The sequence below is a fragment of the Mus pahari genome, chromosome 18 (assembly GCF_900095145.1).
Source record: "Mus pahari chromosome 18, PAHARI_EIJ_v1.1, whole genome shotgun sequence".
Taxonomy (NCBI): domain Eukaryota; kingdom Metazoa; phylum Chordata; class Mammalia; order Rodentia; family Muridae; genus Mus; species Mus pahari.
Window position 1 is genome coordinate 37,515,992 of NC_034607.1, and position 22,500 is coordinate 37,538,491.

Sequence of the window (22,500 nt, forward strand, 5' to 3'; positions counted from 1 at the left end):
CTCCTCCTCCTCCTCCTCCTCCTCCTCCTCTCCCCAAATATAAAATTGTTTTTCTTGTCCGGAGGCACCCAGCCTGGGCTTTCTTATCCTGGTCCTCTTCGTCCCTCCCCAGTTTGTACATTTCCTTTCTTGACAAGAACAAAGCCTGAGTATCCTGAGGGCTGTGTCTTGGAGGGGAAGATGCCGTGGGAGCAGGATGTGTTGTTTGCCGGCGACGAGCTGGGGACAGCAGCTGTTCAACAAGGACACACTTGCAATCTTCCCCCTCAGCTGTCCCTGTGCCTTCTTTATATGCCCTTTGAGACAAGTCTAGACTAATTCTCTGCCTAGGTGTTGAGGCTAACTAACACAGTGGGCCATCCCTTTTTTTGTTTGTGGGTAGTGAACAATTAACTAGCTAGCTCAGGGGGTGCCCATACATTCACAGATCAGGTAAGGACATATACACACAGTAAAGTGGCTGCGTATTTATCCTGCAAACTCTGGGGAATATTAACAGAAGAATCTCTTAGCAAGAAAGGACCAAGTCGGCAGAGCGAGGACAGCCTACCAAGTCGCCTGCCCCCTCCTCTGTCTGGGTCATCTGCCTAACATGAATAAGCTCTTTAGAGACATAGAAGGAGAAAGAAGAAATATGGGTGAGGAGGCCTTTCATGAGAGAGGTGAGAAGGTTAAGACAGAAGGAAGATGAGGAAACCATACAGCCGCCAAAGACACATTCCCTATAACAACAAGGCCTTGTCCTGGTGAGAGTGCACCTCAGCTCTTCCTAGGATGGAAGGGATGTTCTGGAAGTTTCTTTGGGGAGAATTTTAGAGACCAGATGCCCATCTTCCCACAGCACATTCTTAAAAACAATTTGCAACAGTCCAGGCATTCCATTCTAATTAAGAACTGCTTTGAAAAGAAATTGAGATATTAGCCACTGACACAAGCAGTCTGGAAGTGTGGGACAGTTAAGACTCACGCGTCAAAAGTTTTTCAGGACAGGCTAAGAATCATGGCTGCATTACAGCTGGCTTCCTGAAAGCCTGCACGCTTGCTGTGGGCACATTCCTTCTGAGGTGAGTGACACTCAGAATTCCTGTCCCTCTTAGCTGATAAAATGATTTTGGCATTAGCTGTTGGATTGTATAAACACCAATGTTTAGTGCCAAGGAGCAGAAAAATCACACAGTGCTTCTTATGAAGAACCTTTAGTTTCTTTTAACAAGGACTAAATATTATCTATATCGCCATGTGGTTAATCTATTTGAAAAATACAGATTTCTAATTATTTTTCCTGTGATCAGTATATTCATTTTCTTCCATTCCCCCTATGCTTTGGACATAACTTAAGCAATGAACTTTGAGCTAGACCTCTGGCCCTGGATACCTTTGTGAATGGGTGGGACCTGGTTGAGGCTGTTGATTGGAGTAAGCTCTGGAAGAAATACATTCGTATCTTTCCACATTGTCTTAGTTTATTGAGTAACAATAACTTTACAAGCTGGGTCATTTTCATTTTACATTTTGCCTAATTCACTATCTCAATCCAGGTTTCCAGTGACGGTGCTAAAACACCATGACCAAAGGTAACTTGAGAAGGAAATGGTTTATTACAGCCTGGAACTCTCAGGTTACAGTTCATCACCAAAGGAAACCCAGGCAGGAACTCAAGGCAGAAACCTGCAGGCAAGAAGTGAAGCAGAGGCCATGCAGGGATGCTGCTTACTGACTTGCTCAGTCTGCTTTCTTATAGATGCCAAGACCACTTGCCTAAGGTAGAGCACCACCCCAGGCTGGGCCCTCCCACATTAATCATTAATTATGAGAATGGCCATCTTATGGAGGCATTTCTTAACTAAGACTCCTTCTGCTTATGTCCAGGTTTGTGTCAATCTGACCATTCAGCAAGGTACTCCTGGCTATTGGCAAACTCAGGTTCTTCAGTTCAATCTTAATTACTAATAATGTATCAGGAACACACACACACACACGTGTACATGCTTAGTTTTTTGTTTGTTTGTTTTTGTTTTTGTTTTGTTTTTCGAGACAGGTTTTCTCTGTATAGGCCAGGCTGTCCTGGAACTCACTTTGTAGACCAGGCTGGCCTCGAACTCAGAAATCCGCCTGCCTCTGCCTCCCGAGTGCTGGGATTAAAGGCATGTGCCACCATGCCCGGCATGTACATGTTTACTTATAGAATGGCCACAATGTTTTTGGGTTTTTTTCTAATGTACATGGTGGTGGGTCTGAGTGACTTTTTTAGCTTGTTCTTCCTTGTTCCTTCCTGTTTGTACCTTTTTTCTTTTATCTTTTCTATTCTCAGCTACGACAAGTCTGGGTATCATATGAGTTGTGTCTTGGAGGGGAGCACACACACACACACACACACACACACACATATATATATAGTATATATATTATGTGTATATATATATACATACACATACACACACATATATATAGTATATATATTATGTGCATATATGCATATATACATACACATACACACACATACACACACACACACACACACACACACACATATATATACACACATAGTTACACACACATTTACAGGCAGTGTGAAGCAGGCAATAAATAGCTTGGGCAGGAGAAAATGAACTCGAGGTGGAGCCCAGGAACTGAGGCAGAGGTCCTTGGTTGCAGCAATTCCCCTGGGCAAGACTTACGATGGGTGACTGAGGGATGGGTCAGTATGCTGCCGTGACTCAGCCTTGGGGTACTCCTTCTTTTATAGTCCTAGATAAAGGAGTGACATCTGGTATCCTTGATAAGCCTGGCTTCTATGATATGATTTTAATAAGCCCATGTGTCCATGTCTTCCTGACTTTGTTTTATAAGTTCATTGTCAATAATATTTTATTTACACAAATAAGTTATCAGTCTGAATGGTCTGTTCTGGACAGATAGTGGATGGTTGCTTGCAGAGTCATTCTGCCTCAGCATTGACACGCAAAATGGAGTCACCCGGGGCAAGGGACAGCCTGAAAGACTGTCCATGTAGTATGAAATAACTCAAAACAGACCAAACTGACCACCACAGCCCTGATGCCCCCTTCTTATACAGAAAGAATTGGCAGCACACATTTTTCTCTAAACTGGCTAGTTGAAAACAATGGGAGGTAATGGGCATTCCAAATGGCTAACGTTCTTTTGAGAGAGTCTGCTCAGCTTTCTGTAGATAGGTCTGTCTACTGGGCAGAGCAATAGGCCTTAGTGCTGGCTAGAGTATAAGTTCCCATGGATATGCCCCAAGGAATTCTGCCAGACAGTCTCCAGGGATTTCAACCTCAGCAATGATCCCTACGCCCTGGTCTCTGAGGACTCCAATTTCATGAGCTAGGGGAAGACGGCAGCAAAAATAAGAAAGCTCACCGAATAACTAGAAGGGTAGATGTCCTGGGGACAAAGAATTATAACCATCATTCTGAAGGAAAGCGGAGAAGACAAGTGATCATCCCACCCATTAACTGAGGCAGGAGGATCACGACTTCTAGGTCTTGAGTATAGTGATACATAGGGAACCCTATCCTGAATATAAATTAGCAGGATGAGAGAGAGCTCAATGCAATTGTTAAAAGCATTTGCTCCTCTTCCAGAGGAACTGGGTTCGATTCCCAGCCTACACATAGTAGCTTGCAATCTTCTGTAACTCCAGTTCCGGGAGATCTTATTCCCTCTTCTGCCCCCAGGAGCATCAGGCACGCACATGCTGCAAAGACATCTATTCAGGTAAGACAGTCGTACGTATAAAATACAATAATTTTTTAAAATAAATGAATACAATGAAAGAAAACTAAAGGAGCTGAAAGTGCAGTGCAGCAGAGATGCACTTGCCTTGTGTGCCTGATGCTGTGGGGTTCCAGTTGCAGAGAGCTTAACAGAAGCAGAGACCTACATGTAATGCACTGGAGCGATGCACTGTAATTGCAGACAACCTATTAAAAGAGCTTCCGTGCTTCAGCTATTTCTTTTTTTGCCTGTCTGACCTATTTTACATAACTCTTTCCTCATCATTTAGAAGGGCTTCTTGCAAAACAAATTGTATAACACCCTGTTTTGTTTGTTTTTGTTTTTGTTTTTAAGCCATTCCTTGCAAGGTGTTAGGAAAATTCTTAAATGTACAGATTTTTGTCTTGAAGGTAATACTTAACAAAGCTTAAAGGCATAAAATAACTTGGGGGGAAAAAACTATAGAAATGTATTGATTTAACTCATTGTCCCGTCTTAAAATGTACTGTGAAATAAAGATGCAAAACTACAGTCTAAGCAATAACACATGACCAGTACAGAGATACTCTGTGCACCTCTCTCAGATTACAACAACCTTCCTATTTCTCAGGCAGTCTTTTCCTGAAACTGATTGATTGTTTCTTTGTTTTTTGTTTGTTTGTTTGTTTTTGTTTTTTGTTTCGATACAGGGTCTCTTGTGGCTTAGGCTGACCTCAAAATCATGGTGTAGCCTGAACTCTTGATCTTCTGGTCTCTCTCTCAAGCACTGGGATTACCAGCTTCTTCCGTGAAAGCTGTTATTGATTTCCTTGTTCTTTCTAGAGTTTATTCCCGTCGATTTCATCCTGAAATAATGTATCGTGGAATAGAGTTGTCAGAAGAAAGCATTACTCTTTTGATGGCTAACATTGTATCTTCCAGACTGACCCATGCTTCTTCTGTATTCTTCTGTATGTCTTTGTGTGTTTCTATTCCTGTACTAACTCCCTAGGGCAGGAATCTAACTCTGGAACAGCTTGTGGATATAGACTGCCGACTTTCTATCTAGGAAATATCAAACTGTTTTCTGAAATCATTACAAAGAACCCCTCCCCCCTTTGCACTTTGGGATGGTTCAAATGAGATCAGAATTTCTTACCATCTGAGTGTTTGACCAAAAGCCTTTACAAAACAGTTTCAGCCTGAATTTTTCCTCCCAGAAAACATCTACTGATGTAAAGTTCTTGCATGATTATGACTCTGTCCTGACTTCCTTGTTTACTTTTCAAATTAACTAATGAGAAAAACAAATCCACCACATTCTCTTTGCAATTTCTAGATTGTGTGTAATTATAGTTTTATGTTATTCACATTGGCGTGTTCCCTTTTCTCTCACTTGTTTTTCTGCAAGGTTTGTAAACTTAGGAGTCTCAGATAGACAAACTTGAGCGGGTGTTCCTTCTGCTGTCTGCTGTTTCTAGTCCTATTATTTTACCTTTATTACTTTCTTCTATTGGACTTTATATTGCTGGGTTTTTTTTATATAACCTTTAAACGCTTTACATTTAAAAGAGTTTATTTTACAACTCTCATTGATTACTTGCTCAGTTTTTTGCACCCGAAGCTTTGATACATAGTATCAAATATCTGATGCACCATTGCAGCATTTCCACACAGCTTTTGATACGTAGTATCAAATATCTGATGCATACCATTGCAGCATTTCTACACAGCTTTGTTTATCTGTTTACTTACTTATTTTTATTTCTTTAATTTCAACTTAATACTTTTTATTATCATTTGACATAAGGTTTCACTCTATACCCAAGCTGGCCTCAGTCACTGCCCTCCCAAGAGAACCCAAGAGAATTACAACCACGCAGCACCAGGCTAGTATGGTCAGAGACTCCAGTTAGTGTGATCCAAAATTTCCAAAATGCTTATAAGTTTGCTTTATGGCTTCCAAGTGTCAACTTTAGTGAGGTTTTGGAGTGCGCTTGTGAAAAACTGATGTTTTTTTCCTCATTCTTTTATTTTGTTTCTGGGCCTATTTTTATTGGTCATCTATTAAGCACAGGAATGGAGGAAGCCTTGAACATGTGGGGGGTCCTGCGTGAATGTGTGTGCTGTTGTTCTCAGATCAGCCATATAAAGAACACTAGCTGTAGACCCAAGGGAAATGACAAAGTGTTCCCTTTTGGTCTGTGTGGATGTTGACAATTCATGCAGAACATGTCTGCTGTGGCTTTCTCCCTTGAGACATTCAGGGCCTGAAGACTGTCCCCCTACAGAGGCTGCTCCTACCAAGACTAGAACCTGTCTCCTTTAGCCAGCTACAGACCATAGCCTCTGTCTTCTTGTTTCTCTGTACATAACAGTCTCACTTCTTTGTTTGGCTGTGTGGAATAACCCCGGCTCCGTGTCCAGCTGGATAATAAACAGGCTGTGCTTCCTGGGTGTTACAGTGTCTTCCACTGAGAGTCCAGATCACTCAGTACCAGATTTCTATCTGTGTTTGTTTCGTTTTGTTTTGTTTTGAGTCCCTTGCCACCAGAGAAAGGTTTGTCCCTGGAGCCATGCAGTGACTTTTTTTTTTTTTTTTTTGCTTTTAGAGGGAGAGGTGGTCTGGACCCCTACACAAGCATATTCCTAGGAAGATAAGCTCATCTTTATTGTTCATCCAGTGTTTATTGATTGCCTGGTATGCCCAGAAGAAGAGCTAAGATGGTTACCTCTATGTGGTCAACTATAAGCCTAAGGGGGAGGGGGGGGAAGAGTCATTGACTGGGGAAAGGCAGTGGAAGCCACTGAGATAAGGTGATGGAAACTGGTGGCTAAAAATACAGGTTGAGGAACATTCTCACTTACACTTCAAAGCCAGTGCTGATCTCTCTAGGACTGGAGGGTAAGTGGACACAGTGTCTACAGAACCCTCGAAGGGTGTGCGTGGGAGGTGGGAATGGAGAGAGAGCTAACAGGGACAGGAGTGTAGCTGGACAGGAGAAAGAACTTCTAGAATTCTGACTGTGGTTGACATCAATTAACTGCATACTTAGAATTACTTGTAGACAAGATCATGACCTAAAACAAAGAAACTGAACATAAGCCAGTTTTCTTCATTATCATTACACTCCTTAGAGATGTATTGAAATGTCATGCTATGTCACCTAAAAATTTATACTATTGTGAGTTAGTTAGAAATAAAGTATATCTTCCCCATAACAGCTTTCAGAGTCATGGAGTCCTGAGGATACTTTTCAGCACCACTAGTTACAAGCCCTGGGAGCTCTCTTGAGTCACTCCTGCCTCCGTTGAATATAATTACAAAACGAGCTGGGTCTACTGTGGCGGCGCAGGAACTTCAGACTGTCATTTGACCCAGGGAACGTCAAAGCCAGGAACAGAAAAGCTGCTTTTCTAAAGTTTCGTTCCCTACCCCACCCTGTCCTCAGAGCTGCCAGGCAGGAGGGTGTAGGAGCTTTCCTCCTGGCTCCAGAGGAAGCTCTCTTTCAGGGCTGAAAGACACATTTTCTCCCTCTTGACTTGGGTTCTTTGGTGATTTTAGAGTTTGGGAAATAGCAGACAGGAAGGAAACATCTTGCAGGCAACTTCTGCTTCTCATCTCCCCCAGCAGACTTTCCCAAGACAAGTGGCATGCCTGCTGACTTATTTTAAAGGGGAGAGTGCAGGGAGAAATGTGGAAGCTAATTATTTAAAAAGTTATCATGTTGCAGAAGGACCGGCTGCAGCACGTAGAACGGGAGACAACTGGAACAAAAGGGGGCACTGCAGATGTGCTTCTAGGGAAGTCAGACTTTGTTTGGAAGGCAAAGGACTGGCAAGGTCAGATCTGCCCAAACCAGGGTGGGTGGTTATATTGCTGGCTGGAGGGATGGGAAGAAAGCTCTTTTGCCCTTGTGGATTTTCAGAGGGATGGAGAGATTTACTGCAACCTGGGAGGGGTCCCATATTGGTCAGCTGAAGAGAATGTGACCTGTATCTGTTGTACACATTCTTCAGAGAACTTTAGACAGTGGATATGCTGAGGTAGGGTGAACATGTGATGACAGTACTGGAATTGAGACTCTTCCCTAGGTTTCCCGACAGCGATGACTAAATGGTTGGTAGTGCCATTAGCTGGGATATGAGATTGTGGGCCAGGGTCAAAGAGGAGTGCAAAGAGTGGACTAGAATCTGACGTCATTGTGAAAGCCTCCCAGCACATGCACACGGATTTCCCAGAAGCTCAGCTGACAAGAGTAGGAAGGAGCTTCAAGGAAATGGTGGTCAAGAGCGTCTCTCCAGATGCAGGTCCCCAAAGGAATCTGCCATGTTTGGCTTCGAGAGGGGCCTTGGTGACTCTAGCCTGGGCAGTATCGTGGGTGGAGGAGGGACAGGCTTTCATGCTGTTTCAGGTAGCTGGGCCTGGTAATGCCTCAGCGGGAAAAGACTGCTTGGACGGGAGTGTTGCCTGAGTTAGAAAGAAGGAAGGTGATGGAGGCCCATCGTTACAGATCTCACAGCTCATTAAATCCTTCTAAGATTTACTGTGCCTAAACAGGGAAAGAATAAAGACAAATCGACCTCACATGGAGGATAGCTGACACACATTTGTGAGCTCCGGGTGTCTGATTAGGGTGAAACATACCTTCGTGGGAATTAAACCTGATTCAAAGTGTGAGGCGCATTTTGGGAGTGGTTTTCACGTATTTTGAAGTCCACTATTTGAGGCCACAAACTCACATACGGCACACAGAGAAGTCTTGGAGCACAATTGCGAGGAAGAGAGAGCTCGCTGGAGATCAGATTGGAGAAGATGCCCACCATTTTCTTTTTTTTTTTTTTTAACTTTCTCAGGAACCAGGCTTTGACACAGAAGTCACCTTATGTAATTACTAGCTGAAATAATGTTCATGCTTATAATGAAAACTGTGGCCTATTAATATTCAAAACACCCATTTTCCAATATTTAAATCGATGAATCACTGTAATAAGATATCATGCAAGACCTTAGCAACTGTCATTTTGGTTTTCTTGATACACCGACTTTTATTTTTATTTTTCTTACATTACCCAACAACAGTGAGTTCAGGTACTACCTAGAAACATTTTAATAATAGTTTAGCAAAGCATCCGATTCCACTTCTTAGTTGTGAAGAATGTTACTTGGGCAAATAAAAAAACAGGCACCAGGGCTGGTGAGATGGCTCAGTGGGTAAGAGCACCCGACTGCTCTTCCGAAGGTCCAGAGTTCAAATCCCAGCAACCACATGGTGGCTCACAACCATCCGTAGCAAGATCTGACACCCTCTTCTGGAGTGTCTGAAGACAGCTACAGTGTACTTACATATAGTAAATAAATAAATCTTAAAAAAAAAAACAAAAAAACAGGCACCAGATAAACAGAGACAGCTTTGCCAATAAATAAGGATATGCCGCTCTTCCTTCTCTTCCTCTTCTCCCTTTTCCTCCTCCCCTTTCTCCTCCTCCTCCTCCTCCTGCTTATGCTTACTTGTCAGTACATCTGTTGGAATCTACTTCTTCAGGATTCCAGCTCATACAGAAGACCAGCTGAACACCCACCCTGTGGGACTGAGCAACTACTAGATTCTTGACTTCCCATTCACACAGTTGCCTATTGTTGGGCTGGGTGGACTGCAGACTGAGGAGAAGCCCTAACTAAGACACTGGGATTATAAAGCAGTGTAAGTATATGCGGCATCTTCATCTGGATTCTGGGGATTAAACCCAGGTCTTCATGTATGAAAGGAAACAAAAAGCAAGACAGGAAGCAGTCGGAGGTGATATGTCTCCAAGTGCTACAGTAACTTAACTTCCTCATCTCCTAAAGTTCCCAGAATCTTCAGAAACAGTTCACCATCTGAGGGCACAGCTAGACCACACCTCAGCATAGAATTGCACACCTCACTCTACAGACGCCTGCTCAGCCTTCTGCGCTGTTGCTCTATTCACAATAGCTAGGAAATGGAAACAACCTAACTGTTCCTCAACTGCTGAATGACTAATGAAAATGTGCTACAAATACACTAATGGAATATTACTCGGCTGTAAAGGAAAATAAAATCATGAAAATTTCAGCAAACAGAACTGAACTCCTTCTGACCTTATAATAAAATGGCTTCCATCATTAAGATGGAAGCAGGCTGGTCCATCACTAGTCCCAACCGATATATCTACGACAGAAATCCTGCTCCCAAGGCTCAGGGATCATGTGGAAGAGAAGGCAGACAGATTGTAAGAGCCAGAGGGAACAGGAAGTTTGCTATGAGATTTTTGTCTCAGAAATGTCAAGGAAGCTATGCCCACAAAGTCTCAACTTGGCTGTTTCAAAACCTGGAACAAGGACCATACCAATAGGCATATTAATATGGAATGGAGAATTCTTAAGGGCCCCACCCCTAGACAAAGAACTGCAGACAATTAAGTAATTCTGAGTGGGAGAAATTGTCTTCTCAAAGGAAGAGACACCCCCCCATTAGTTATCCAGTACAAAAATGATCAGTCCTAAAATATTAGACATGCAATTAATATATATGCATTTATGTTATGAGCAGGATGATTTATATATTTACGAATGTATGTATAAGCAATGGAAAAACAGAGGCCATGAATATGAGAGAGCACAAGGAATGCATGAGATGGGTTGGAGGGAGGAGAATGAAGGGGGAATGTTGTAATTATATCCTAATTTCAAAAATAAGAATTATTAAAAATAAAAACAAATTAGAAAGTAAAAACAACAATAACAACAAAAACCAAAAAAACAAAGAATACGCCATCCCATGGCTTGTAAGGAGAGGCCGCAGTGCACGGTGGGAAATCCCGAAAGGGCACGGAAAAATGTTCTTAAACAAAACATCAAGACAGTGTGCAACTCTAGAGTCAAAAAATCTTGAGCCAAACTACATTAAGGGCAACAAGGTGTCTCTTTGAAATGGAAGATACTTCTAGACTCACAGACCGATGATTGGTGGGGGAAGGTTCCTGGCCGTGAAACTGGAAGGTGGTAGGGTCAGAAGGTGAGGAAAGAAGCGGGCAGTGAAGCAGATGGGAGTTGGGTGTGCCCCAACTTTACAGGTATCCGCTGGGGGAAGTCGAGGAACAGTCAACAAATATTTAATTAGTTCCCCCTCTGCCTCAGTAGTAGTATAATGCAGGCAGCCACTAGAGAATGAGGAAAATACTATAAACATGAACCAATCCTTCTGAGTAAGGTGTCAAACCCCAGAGGGGGCGGTGACAGAGGAAGGGCGGGTTGTCTGGTGCTTTCTGCATGATGAGAGGAAGGAAGACTGAGAATACTTCCCTCCCAAGGTAGGAGGTAATGAAACTATCCCGAGAGAAACAGGAAAAGTCAAGAATGAAAAGCTAGAGAACAAACAGTAACAGCGTGTTCTACAGTCCAGGCTGCAAGCTACATTGGGCTCTCTATGGGGATCACACGTTAATACTCAAAGCGCCCCACGAGGTAGGTGTTGCTGTTTCCAGTGCATTGACTTGGGGATTGAAGACTGGGTTCTCTGGGTTTAATTGCACTTCCCCACAACGGAGGAGTAATATTTCTCGAGCATTTACGGGGAAGTTTCAACCTTGAAAACATTTCTTTCACTGGTAGATCAGATGAAGAGCCACGCTGAAGTGAAAGGTCTCAGTAGGCTTGGGTGTCTCTGTGGACCTTAGTAACTACTGAGGCAATCTGGTTGCATTCCACGCGGCGGTACTTGGGCAGGGAAATGAAAGGTTTCCCGGGTCCCAGCACAGCCTCTCTTCACCGCGCTTCACTGCTGCAAAGAAACTGCTGTGCCCAGGCCCAGACCGGAGTGAGTTTGTATAAATGCATGGCTCAGCTGCCGGGAGACTGGTGGTGTCTGTTCCATGCTCGTGGTGCGCACGAAGACATTGACAGCATTTAGAAGGGATGCCATGGCCTTCCACCTCTACTTCCATCGAAAGAACGGGCTGCAGATAAACAAGACTGAAAAGGAGCCGCCGCCACTAACCCTCGCAGCTGCAGCCGTTAAAGTGCACTTTTAAGTAGGCGGTGTTAGCACCGAGCTCCAAGGGTAAATAAGGAAAGATACGGTCTGCAGGGATCCCAGGATGGTGTGCACTCGCGTTACGCGGGGACACCATTATGCAGCAGACCCGTTTGCACTCTTTTTTTTTTTTTTTTTTTTTTTTTTTTTTTGGCAGCTGGACTCTGAAGCCCCAGCGCAGCGCCGCAAGGTTGCCATGGGGACCGGAGGAAACTTTTTTAAAGCGCCCTTCCCAGGCCGGCGCCGGCGTCGAGCCGCTCTCTCCCCGGAGGGGCCCAGGGCTCGAGGCGCGCGGCCGGCGGGGGCGGAGCTCGCGTCACGTGGCCGGGGCGGGGCGGGGCGTGCGCGCAGTCTACCGCCAGCTCGGCCGCCGCCGCTTGCAGCCGCTGCCGCTGCCGCCGCGTCCCATTCATGAGGCCCGGCGGGCTCCGCTGTAGCCCGCGGCTTCGGAGGCGGCGGCCCCGCCCCCTGCTCGCCGGCTTCTCGGGGCGGCCCTGCGGGGCTGCACGCCAGTCCGCCGAGTGAGAGCCGCGCGCGGTGCCGCAGGTAAGCGGGCCGGAGACAGCGCCCGGGGCTTCCCGGGGTTGGGGAGGGAGAGGCGCCGCGTCCCCGCTCGCGTCCTCGCCTCGCGTGGGCCACGTAGCTGCGGCCGCGCCGCCGGAGGACGCGAGGGCGTCTGCGGAGACCCTCACGTCGGCGGCGGTCCTCCGAGCCGCGGGCGGCGCGCGCGGGGACCGCAGCCCCGGGCCTGGGGGAGGGGAGGGGACGCCGGCGCGCGGTCGCGGTCATCCCCCGGCCGGGGCTGGTGAGGTGCAGTTATTCCCTCAGGCCGTTGGCTTGCCCGCCGCCGCCGCCGCCTCCTGCAGGCCGCGGACCCGGTTCAGATGTGAGTAGCCTGTTGCCGGCGACCCCCGGGGGCCCTGGAAGGTTCTGGCGGCTGTGGGAGCCGGAGCTCCGAGGCCCAGTTTTGAGCGCCACGGATCCACCCCAGTCTAAGAAAATTATTTTCATTCAAATTTAGGATGGCGTTTCGGAGCCATAATTATGCAGAACAAGACTAGGAAGATCGCCCTCGCTTTCAGAAAGTACTGGAACGCAGGATACTTGGCGAGGCACTGAGGGATTACTGAACAAGCGGCCACACACTTATTTTAATGCATCTTTGAGACTAAAAAAAAAGAAATTAAAAATGGAAACTGAGGCTCTTGCATGACCCTGAAGCTCATTTGCCCAGCAGTAGGGATACTGGTTAAGTCGGTACCGAACCTCGCCTCAACTAATTTAAAACGTTATGATAACACAAGTTGAATTTTGAAATCTATTTTGGGATCATTTGCCGGTTAGTTTATGTGTTGTTCCGACGTTGGTTGCTTTCACTGGCTTATGAGTACGAAGCGCGGCAGGTATTGCTAGATTAGGTTAGCAACCCAGCCAGCGACCAAGGATGGGAAGAAACAGGTGTTTTAGCCCTTGTTGGGCTGCCCTGCCCTGTGTGCCCTCTCACATTGCCCGTGGGCCTTCCTCCTAGTCAAATGTGTTCTTGATTGTGGTTTATCGGCCCCAAGGATCTTCACGTTCGAAGTAGTAGCAGAATAGCTGCAGCATGCTAGAAATGAAATGGCTGGTTCTACTTTCGCGTTTGTGGCACAATTGAGACTCGACAGAGAGCAGCTGTGTACTTAAAGAGGCTCTGGAAATGGGAGCATTTGAAAACCCTTGAATGCCAAGTGCAGTTAAGCAGATAAAGGGATAAAGGTTGGAGGTTTGTTTCTTGACTGACTGTGTATGCTTGTTCTCATTGCTTAGCCTTGTGCGTTTTGGTTTACTGACTGGACTATCCCCTACACTGGGCACAGGATCCCCCGCAGGCAAGACTCCAGTAGCTGTTCATTACTAAGCACAGAGGCTGGCTTTTAGAAGAGCTTTGCTTGGGGCTTCTTTGAATGAACGGAAGAAGGCTGCAAGCAGTTTGTCCTTGTAGGTCACTGGGAGCCAGTGCATCTTCCTGAAATGAAATCATCAAATTTTCTTGTACGGTATGCCATGGATGGATAATCTTGGTGCTACCACGGACGGGTCAGAGGTGGTCAAAGGTTAGGGCGGTGAACATGATAGTGGACATTTTGTTGTGTTTAAATATTAATATTGGACTTAAATATAGTATGGGTCACTGCAGCTATCCTCCCTGACAGTATGCATAATATACTTCAGAAGTGGGACGAAGAGTTGGAATCCTTCTCGCTGGGAGGTGCACTGGGCTGCCTCCCTTAGGTGCCCAGCAGCCTGTGGGCAAGCTTTTAAGTCTAAGTCAAGCCTTTGTGTCTTCTCATTGAAACTCTCTGTCTGACCCCAGGGCCTGTCAATTTGTTTAGGGGTGGGGCTGTAGGATATGTACCTACTCAGTCAGTTGGTCGGCAGTGTTGCAGGAGTTGATTTGCAACTTTGCTTTAGCTGTGTCTGATTCCCTTCATTGCTAAGTAAGTTAATACTTTTTTTGGCTTAGATTCAGGGTCCTAGGACTTGTCACCTTCATGGCAAATTAGCTTATAGCTTTGTAGTCGGGGCTTCAGTTGGCTGAATTCTGTGTAAATTATGTCTCATTAAACATTGGAATAGGGGCTGGAGAGATGGCTCAGTGGTTAAGAGCACTGACTGCTCTTCCAGAGGTCCTGAGTTCAATTCCCAGTAACCACATGGTGGTTCACAACCATCTATAACGGGACCTGACGCCCTCTTCTGGTGTGTCTGAAGACAGCTACAGTGTACTCATACATAAAATAAATAATTCTTTAAAACACACACACACACACACACACACATTGGAATAGCTGGAAAATACACCCTGCAGTGATAACACTCGGGTGATGTCTTGATAATAAAGTTTATATGTTTTTGAGACAGTCTCAGATAGTTCAGGTCTTGAACTTACTCTGCATTGTGTGCCACCATAATTGGTTTAGGAAGTTCTGAGACTTGAACTCAGGGCTTATATCCTAAGCCCCCTGTAATAAAATAACTGAATAGATTTTCTTACTCACTTTGCTAACAGTTACCCAATTTGGGGATCTACCTCCCCTACGATGTCATAGGTAAATGTGTGCACTTGTGCTCACGTAAACAAAGAAGGGGGTCAGGTGCCCTCCTCTATTACCTAAGACCACATTGTTTTCCGACAGGGTCTCTCCCTGAACCTAGAGGTCATATATTTAGTTACTCTGCTAAGCCAGCAGTTCTAACTCCAGTAGTCCAGACCTAATAATGTGAGATACTAGTGGTGCTGGAATCTGAACCTAGGTCTTCATGATTGTACAGCAAACATTTTTAGCCAGTGATTGATCTCTCCAGCCACAGCAGTGAATTTAATAACCAAACACTTCACATGTTTCAGCCCAGTATTTTTCAAGATGAACATATAAGGGAAAATCACTCACTCTTGGGGACCACATGATGTCAGGAGGGACCCCTGACTATTGGTAGCCACCCGTACGTGGTGGCGGGATGGCCAGAGTGCTACTACCCTGTGCATTCTGTCTGTGTGCCTCGCCTCCAGCCCCGTTGTTTATGGCAGGAAGCTTGAGTTGGTCATCTCCTCCTACTGTTGTTTCATTCTGGAAGGAGGTAAGAGGAAGAACAAGAAGAGAGGTTGCACCAGTCGTTATCCCAGCTCTTTGGGATCTGGAGGCAGAAGGAACTCACCAGTTCCACGATTAGCTAGCCTCGGGTACAGAGTGAAGCCTTATCCCAAAACCAAGCAAAAACAAACAAAACAAAACCCGAGACTGTGTTAGGAGACTTTATTACGTTGTAAGATCGATACCGTGCGATATGACTTAGAACAACACGAGCACTTCTTTCCTAGTTTGATTTCACTGACTGCCGTTGAGTCTTTTTAAAACAGCTTTTTACATTTACTGATTTGTGACCCTGTACATGTGTACTTCTGGAGCCAGTGTCCTTCCAGCATGTCATTTCCAGGAGTCGACCTCAGGTTGTCAAGCTTGCTGATAAGTGCCTGCCGAGCCATCTCTCAGGCTTTAGAGTCCTTTGCCTCAGAAGCCTTTGGATATTAACATTCAGTGATTTTTTTTTTTTAAACTGGTGGATTTGGATAGCTGTCAGTGATGTTACTAAGAAATCAGGAAAGAAGGTAGAACCCTAACTTATATATTATGTCAAAAACGGTCACCTCTACCTCACCTCTGTGCAAAGCCAAGGCAGTGTCTCACTGCTAATAGTTTTACAATTCTTTCGGATTATTAGGGTCACAATTGAAATTTAAAAAAAAAAAAAAAAAGGTGTGGTAGGGAAAACTGCTCTGGGAAGATGAGCTTTTCAAAAGCTTTTACAGGACAGCACTTTTGCTTACTCTTTGAGCTTAGGATTTGTAATTGGGTGCTGGTCCTTATGTGTAGTGACACACATTTTGAATAGGAACTGCTGTCCAGTTTAAGTGTTGTATCTTTTGTGTGTAGACACTGGCTTCCAGAAGGACAGACCTAGTGGGGTTGGCAGCAGCAGATTGCTTCCCTCACCCAGCCTTCATCCAGTTCCTCAGAGGGCTCGCACTTCTATTAACTTTACTTTATTAGCTGTAACGGAATTAACATTATTAGCTGACACTGAACACTAAATTAAATGCCACTTGACTATATCTTCATCTGCTTCTTGCATTCCCTCCATGTATTGCTGAATAGTGTATGCATTGTCTCAACTCTTCATTTTTATCAGCTAGAAAGATAAAATGTTAAGTGGTGGTTTATAAATTCTAAGTTGTCTTCAACTCTTGTCTCTCCTGCTCTAGAATATGCAGTGATCCATTCTTAGTTTTCATCTTCGTTCTCTGAGTTTTTGGCTTTTTTCTCCCCAGACACTAATACCCCCCACCTCCCCGAATTAACTTCTGCTTTAGGCATCCCCCCCCCCCCACATGTGGTGACAGGCTACTTGTGTGCTGGTTGGGTATTTCTCTGGAGTCAGCGTTGGAGTCCTTGTAGTTGTTAGTCATTATCAGGGTGAATGACTTGGCCTTCTTAAACTTTCTGATGTTCTGTGTAGGCAGAGCCCCTTTGATCTTTCTTTAGTGTAGGTGCTGAACTAGAGGGAAATGCAACCCGAGTCCAAGTTCTGGGAAGTGACTCCTTGGGGGTACAGCAAAGTCTAGTGAGAAGTAGGACGAGGGTTGGCAGGTTGGGCTGACACCTGTGGAGGAGGTGGGATCTGCCAACTCCCCATGCTCCCTTAGGGAGAAGAGGAGACCTCAGACAGGTGTGCACGGGAGTGCTAGCGGGGTAGAGGCACTCTGCCAAGACCTGTGAGCCCATGGCACTGGGGTGTGCTTTAAGGTTTGGAGTGTTCTTTCAGTATTTTTAGAGCAATAGTTAAAATTTAAGTAGCATTTAGTGGGGCTTAAAGAGACCAGAGTTGTAAAGTTTAGGAAACATGATTAGAGACAAGTATTTCAATGAGAAGATTCTAGATTTGATCTTCATTGTTCCATCACTCTTTTTTATCAGATAAAGAGGAAGAACTACAGGTAGGAAAAGCATCCTTCAGAAGTGCCGTGATTGGTCCAGGAAGAGAAGATAGGTATGTGGTATCAAGTACCTTCTTTAGTTGCTGGTTGAACTTTTGCTTTTATATTCTGAAATGTAATTTCTGAAATGTAATGGAAGGAATAGTTGATAAAAGAATATTTATTTAAACTCCTATTTTTAAATCTATATAGTACAATGGTTTCATTTTTGGAAACATTCTTATGCAGCACAGACTGGCTTTGGACCCCTGGTCTTCCTACTTCACCCCCCAAGGCCTCTACCTTGCCTGACTAAAAGAATTTTTTTTAAATAAAAAAATTACCCAATTTTAAACAAAAAGCTCATCGATTAGGACTGAAATGGAGCAGTGTTATCTGATGATTTGGTTACGTGAGGTTTTGAACTGTTATCCCTTATGTCATTAGCTAATATGGAGTCAAAGCTTGGATTGGTCTTGCTTGGATCGTGCTGTGATCTTTTCCCCAGTGGTTGAGTCTGTAAACTTGTGGTCTTTAGGAAAGGAGGTGCTTCTCATAGGAGAGACTGTAAGTCAGGAATGTCTGGGCTTCATGACGCGTCTGTGGGGAAACCCTTTCTGAAGGGCTGGACTCGTCCTTATTTTCCTTTTTAAACACACCAAAACATCTATCCACATACCAAGTTTCCTTAAATTGCCATACCCTTGTTTTTGGTGTGTTAAGAGGCACCAATCTGACAGCTATAGCATCCAATTAAATATGAAGGATGACTTACAAAAGAGAAACTGATTTACAAAGTGTATTGGACAAATGCCTAATAGAAAGGGTTGGTTTTCAGTTGTAAGGTTTCCTAATGGCTCGAAGCTTACCTAGTTCAAAGTAGCCTACCTAGCTAGTGTGATGTGAAAGGGTGAACTTAAGAATCTGAGGCTTCAAATGGTCTACGCACTAAGCTTAGCCTGTCACGTGGTATGATGCCTACTAGACTCATCTAAGGCTGTATCTTAGCTTTATAAAACTTGTTATTGCTACTATCGTCACTTGATTGATACCTTCTTTGGGCAGGCATGTGCTGAGAGCTTTACACTGTCTTAAGAGTCACAATAATACTCCTAGGTAGAGAGAATGGCCCTGCTGTCTATATGTGAGAATTCTGAAGCCAAGAGATGTAGGGAAGGCCCACAGCAAATAACTACCCTCCATTGGCCCTTGAGCCTTCCTGCCCAAGGATTTACAATTCATATGCATTTACTTGATATCCCTAAATCAACTTTAGGGAATCTGTTTTTGCTTGCATTTGATAGACTAAGAAGCTATTCTTAATGCCAGCATTTATAAACTGGTAATAGAGTGCACCTGCTGTGGAGCCTTGGGTTTCTCTGAAACATTTCTGTGTACAAGGCCAGTTGAACCAGGAAGAGAAAAACATCTGGGAAGATAATGGCATTGATGAGGTCCCACCATTGCCTGCTAGGCCTGTTCTGGGACAAACTGGGCAGCATCCAGCTGTTGTCCCCTGCTGACTTACCATGACTACAGGTTCACATTGCCTGACTGTCAGTGGGGTCTGGGTCCTGTTCTGAGTATCAGGTGTCTCTCCTCCGTTGAGTCCTTGTTCTGATTCTTTACTCAATTTCCTGCTTATCTGGAATTGTTATCTTTGAGGCATTTACTGTTTTTTTTTTGTTTGTTTGCTTGTTTGTTTGTCTGTTTTTAATTTGTGGTTCTTTCTCTTTCTCTCCTCCTCCATCTCTTAAATCTGCATCTTCTAATTTTGCCTTCTCTTACTGAGGTGCCTTGGTTTACGGCTCTGATTCTGTGTCCTCACCTGGGAAATACCGGCCTCACTCCTGACCTTGTTTTGCCCCTCACCCCTGAGTAGGAAGATGTGTTACCAGAGTCTGCAGGCCAGCAGGTGTGAGAGCACCAGAGAATCATCAGGGCCTCTGTCCTTGTCAAGTTGAGGAGGTGGCTGGCTGGCACTGGGTTCTGTTCCTCTGGGCGGGAATGTTTCTGCCTTGCTTGCTGTGGTCCTGTCTGTATGTTGGCATTTTGTCTATTAGGATTGCCATTGGTGGACCCTTCGGTTGCACTGGTTTGGCCTTTGAGTCCATTTTCAAGGACTTCCACGGTTTCAGTTTATTGTTACACCTCTTGAGATGAGGACTGGGGATGCCACTATGTCCAAGACCTCACCAGCTTTTAGAGAACTAGTCAGTATTCTGTGGGATGCTTCACTGTTAGTTTTCCTTATTGTTTTCTCATGATAAGACTGGGTTATGACTAAGGAAGACCACAGAGGGTAAAGTACCATGTGACTTGATGGTGGTCATAGCCTTGATCAACAACAGTTTGACATTGTGTGTTTCAGATTTTTCTCTACTGAAAACCTAATCTGTATTTTTTTTTTAATGTATAAGAAGTTTGTAGGGGGGTGATAGGGGGTGGATGGTGGTGTGTGTGTTGGGGATTGGCAGCCAGAGCAGGGGCTTCCCTTTCTAAGGGGAATGGGGGAAGGACTTACATGAGGAGGTACTGGGAGGAAAGGAAGGGCTGATATTGGGTTGTAGAGTGAATAAATTTAATAAATATGTGTATGCATGTTTTGTCTGTGTGTATGTGTGTGCATCATATGTGTGCCTGGTACCTGTGAAAGTCGGAAGAGAGTGTTGGACTCCCTGGAACTGGAGTTCTGAATGATTGTGAGATACCATGTGGTGCTGCAAACTGAACCTAGGTCCTTTGCAAGAGCAACAGATTCTCTTAACTGCTGAGCCAGCTCTCTGGCCCCTATATATTTATCTACTATTTTTTTATTTACTTACTTACTGGGGAGGATGTATCTCAGTGAGTGTGTGGAGGTCAGAAGACAACTCTCCAGGAATTGGTTCTTTATGTACACATTGTTAAGGCAGGGTCTGTCTCCCTCGTTTTTGCTGCTGTTCTGGGTATGAAAACCTCATCCCATCCCAATTCTCTGACCCCGACCTCCCATCTCCCCAACCATCCTGCTGGCCCTCGTTTATGTCTTCTAGAAATTACTCTCCCGGCTGATATCTAAAGGGTGGGAAGCACCCATGTCATTTTTGAGAGTACAATATCGTGAATTTTATATGAGAAATAAGTATCTCATTCCAGTTGGTTGATAAGTTCAGGTTATTTGCTTGCATTGGAATAGATTCATAGATAGCCTCTGCTACTGATGGTTATGATGTAATCCTGTGTGTGTGTGTATAGTTAGTGAGGGCCTTATGACAAATTGTGGGCTTAGGTAGCTTGAACAGTAGGAATTCATTGTCTCAGAATTGACTCAAACTAACATCAAGGCTGTCTACAAGGGTTGTTTTGTTTTGTCTTCACCTTCTTTTGTGTATGAATCCATTCCATATCTCCTGTTTAATGTGAGGACCCCTTTTATATTGGATTAGGACCCAATTGTTTTTGGAAGTGGGGCATGGTCTCTGTGTAGCCCTTGCTGTCAGATCTGCCTGCCTCTGCTTACTAAATGCTGGGGTTACAGGCCATGTGCCACCATACCTGGCAACAGCATTTTATTTCGAATATTTTTTATAAATTTTTCTTTTTAAACTAAGTTAAGGTCACATTCTGAAGAACTAGAACCAGAGCTTAGATTTCATGTTTCCATCCCCAGTAGCGTCAGTGAAGGGTAGAAATGCCATTGTGTGGGCTTAGCAGGATATCTAGTTACAGTAATTTTTTATGTTTTATTTTATTAATATTATTATTATTATTATTTTGGTTTTTTTCAAGACAGGGTTTCTCTCTATAGCCCTGGCTGTCCTGGAACTCACTTTATAGACCAGGCTGGCCTTGAACTCAGAAATCCGCCTGCCTCTGCCTCCTGAGTGCTGGGACTAAAGGTATGCGCCACCACGCCCAGCCTACAGTAATATTTTAAAAGGTGCCTTTAGGCACTGTCTGAAATTTTCACTGAATATCAGAAAGTCCTTAGGAAATAATTCTCAGATTATAACTGGAAGTTTTTGTTCACTCTTGTGTAACCACTAAAATTTCTTCTGATTCTCAGATGTTTAATCGTTTAGCATGCTTCATTCTTATTTGTTTCCTAAAGTAATTCAGATGTTAGCAAGAACAAAGAACACAACGGTGGGGCCTAGTGCAACAGAATTAGTCTGCTCTCTTACAAGGTAGCCATTCTGATGCTTCCAGGGTCTTTATACTCCATTTTTTCAGTTGGCAACCTTCCTGGAGTTCTCCTTAGTTTTCTTATTTTGGTCTTTCCCTGTTCCTACATGTTAAAGTAGCCTCTGCCCCGCCCCGCCCCGCCCCGCCCCCCCCTTACTCCTCTCTCCACACCTCCCTCCCTCCTTTCCCTTTTTCTAGTTATCCTAAGATCTGGTAAAAGCACAGAGAGCTCAGGTGGCTTCTTAGCCGGGCTCACTGCTGGATCCCAAGCAGAGCAGAGCGTGTGTGGCCAGCGAGGGAGTGAAGCTTTCCATCCCTCTGTCTGCCTCTGGGCTCCAGTGACCTGGCTGCCCTTGGCCCTGCTGCTCCCTGTCAGAGTCACTCAGTGTGTGAACCCACCTTTGACAGCTCGCTCTTGTAGCTCCATCTGAGTAGGGGTAACGGACTTTCTCTTGTCTGAGTCATGGACATAAGAGAAATGAACTAAGTTTTTGGCTTATGAGTATTGTGACTATTGAAAGATCACTCTCAGAAGCTAGATGGCTTGTGGTTTAGTGTGCTCACTGCCCTTTTCAGAGCCACATTGGGTTCCCAGTATTCATGACAGATGCCTTACAAAGACCTGTAACTCCATCTGTAGAGGAACCCAATGCCTCTGGCCTCCACAAGTACCTGTTAAAAATAATAAAAATAAATAAGAAAGAATTCATGGGTAGGAAAGAGGAACTGATAATGTTCTAGGTGATGATATGTTGATTTATCAGGGCCTTAAGAGGTGACTCACACATAGCCTTCATGTTAAATAGATTTTGCAGAGATGTGAGTGTAATTAGAAAATGTTGCACACCATGGGGAAGTACTCCTGCCTGCCTGAGCATAGGCCTGGGAGAGCCCAGGTTACTAGCTTCACCTTTACAGCTGTTTCATGTGGCAGTAGGGCTCTTCTGACCCATTTCCATCTTGTCCTGCCTGTTTGTAGCTGGACTGTGAATTAGACCTATCCTGTTGAACAATGAGCTGAAGAGTGGCATTCAGTTGGTTAAG

General features: G+C 44.6%; 1 protein-coding gene across 4 annotated transcripts in view; it reads left to right on the top strand.

Moving 5' to 3' along the window:
• Lpin2 (lipin 2) overlaps window positions 1-22,500 on the top strand; it is a 105,774-nt gene that overhangs the window by 23,534 nt on the left and 59,740 nt on the right. The window contains exons 1-2 of one of the 4 annotated variants that reach the window (XM_029531178.1): window positions 12,172-12,323; window positions 17,291-17,363. The exons of 1 other annotated variant lie outside the window; for it this stretch is intronic. The gene's annotated coding sequence lies outside the window, so the exon portion shown is untranslated. Of the gene's footprint in view, window positions 1-11,190; window positions 11,210-12,171; window positions 12,324-17,290; window positions 17,364-22,500 lie in introns of those variants that run through there. 2 more of the 4 variants (XM_029531180.1, XM_029531177.1) reach the window with 2 other exon arrangements.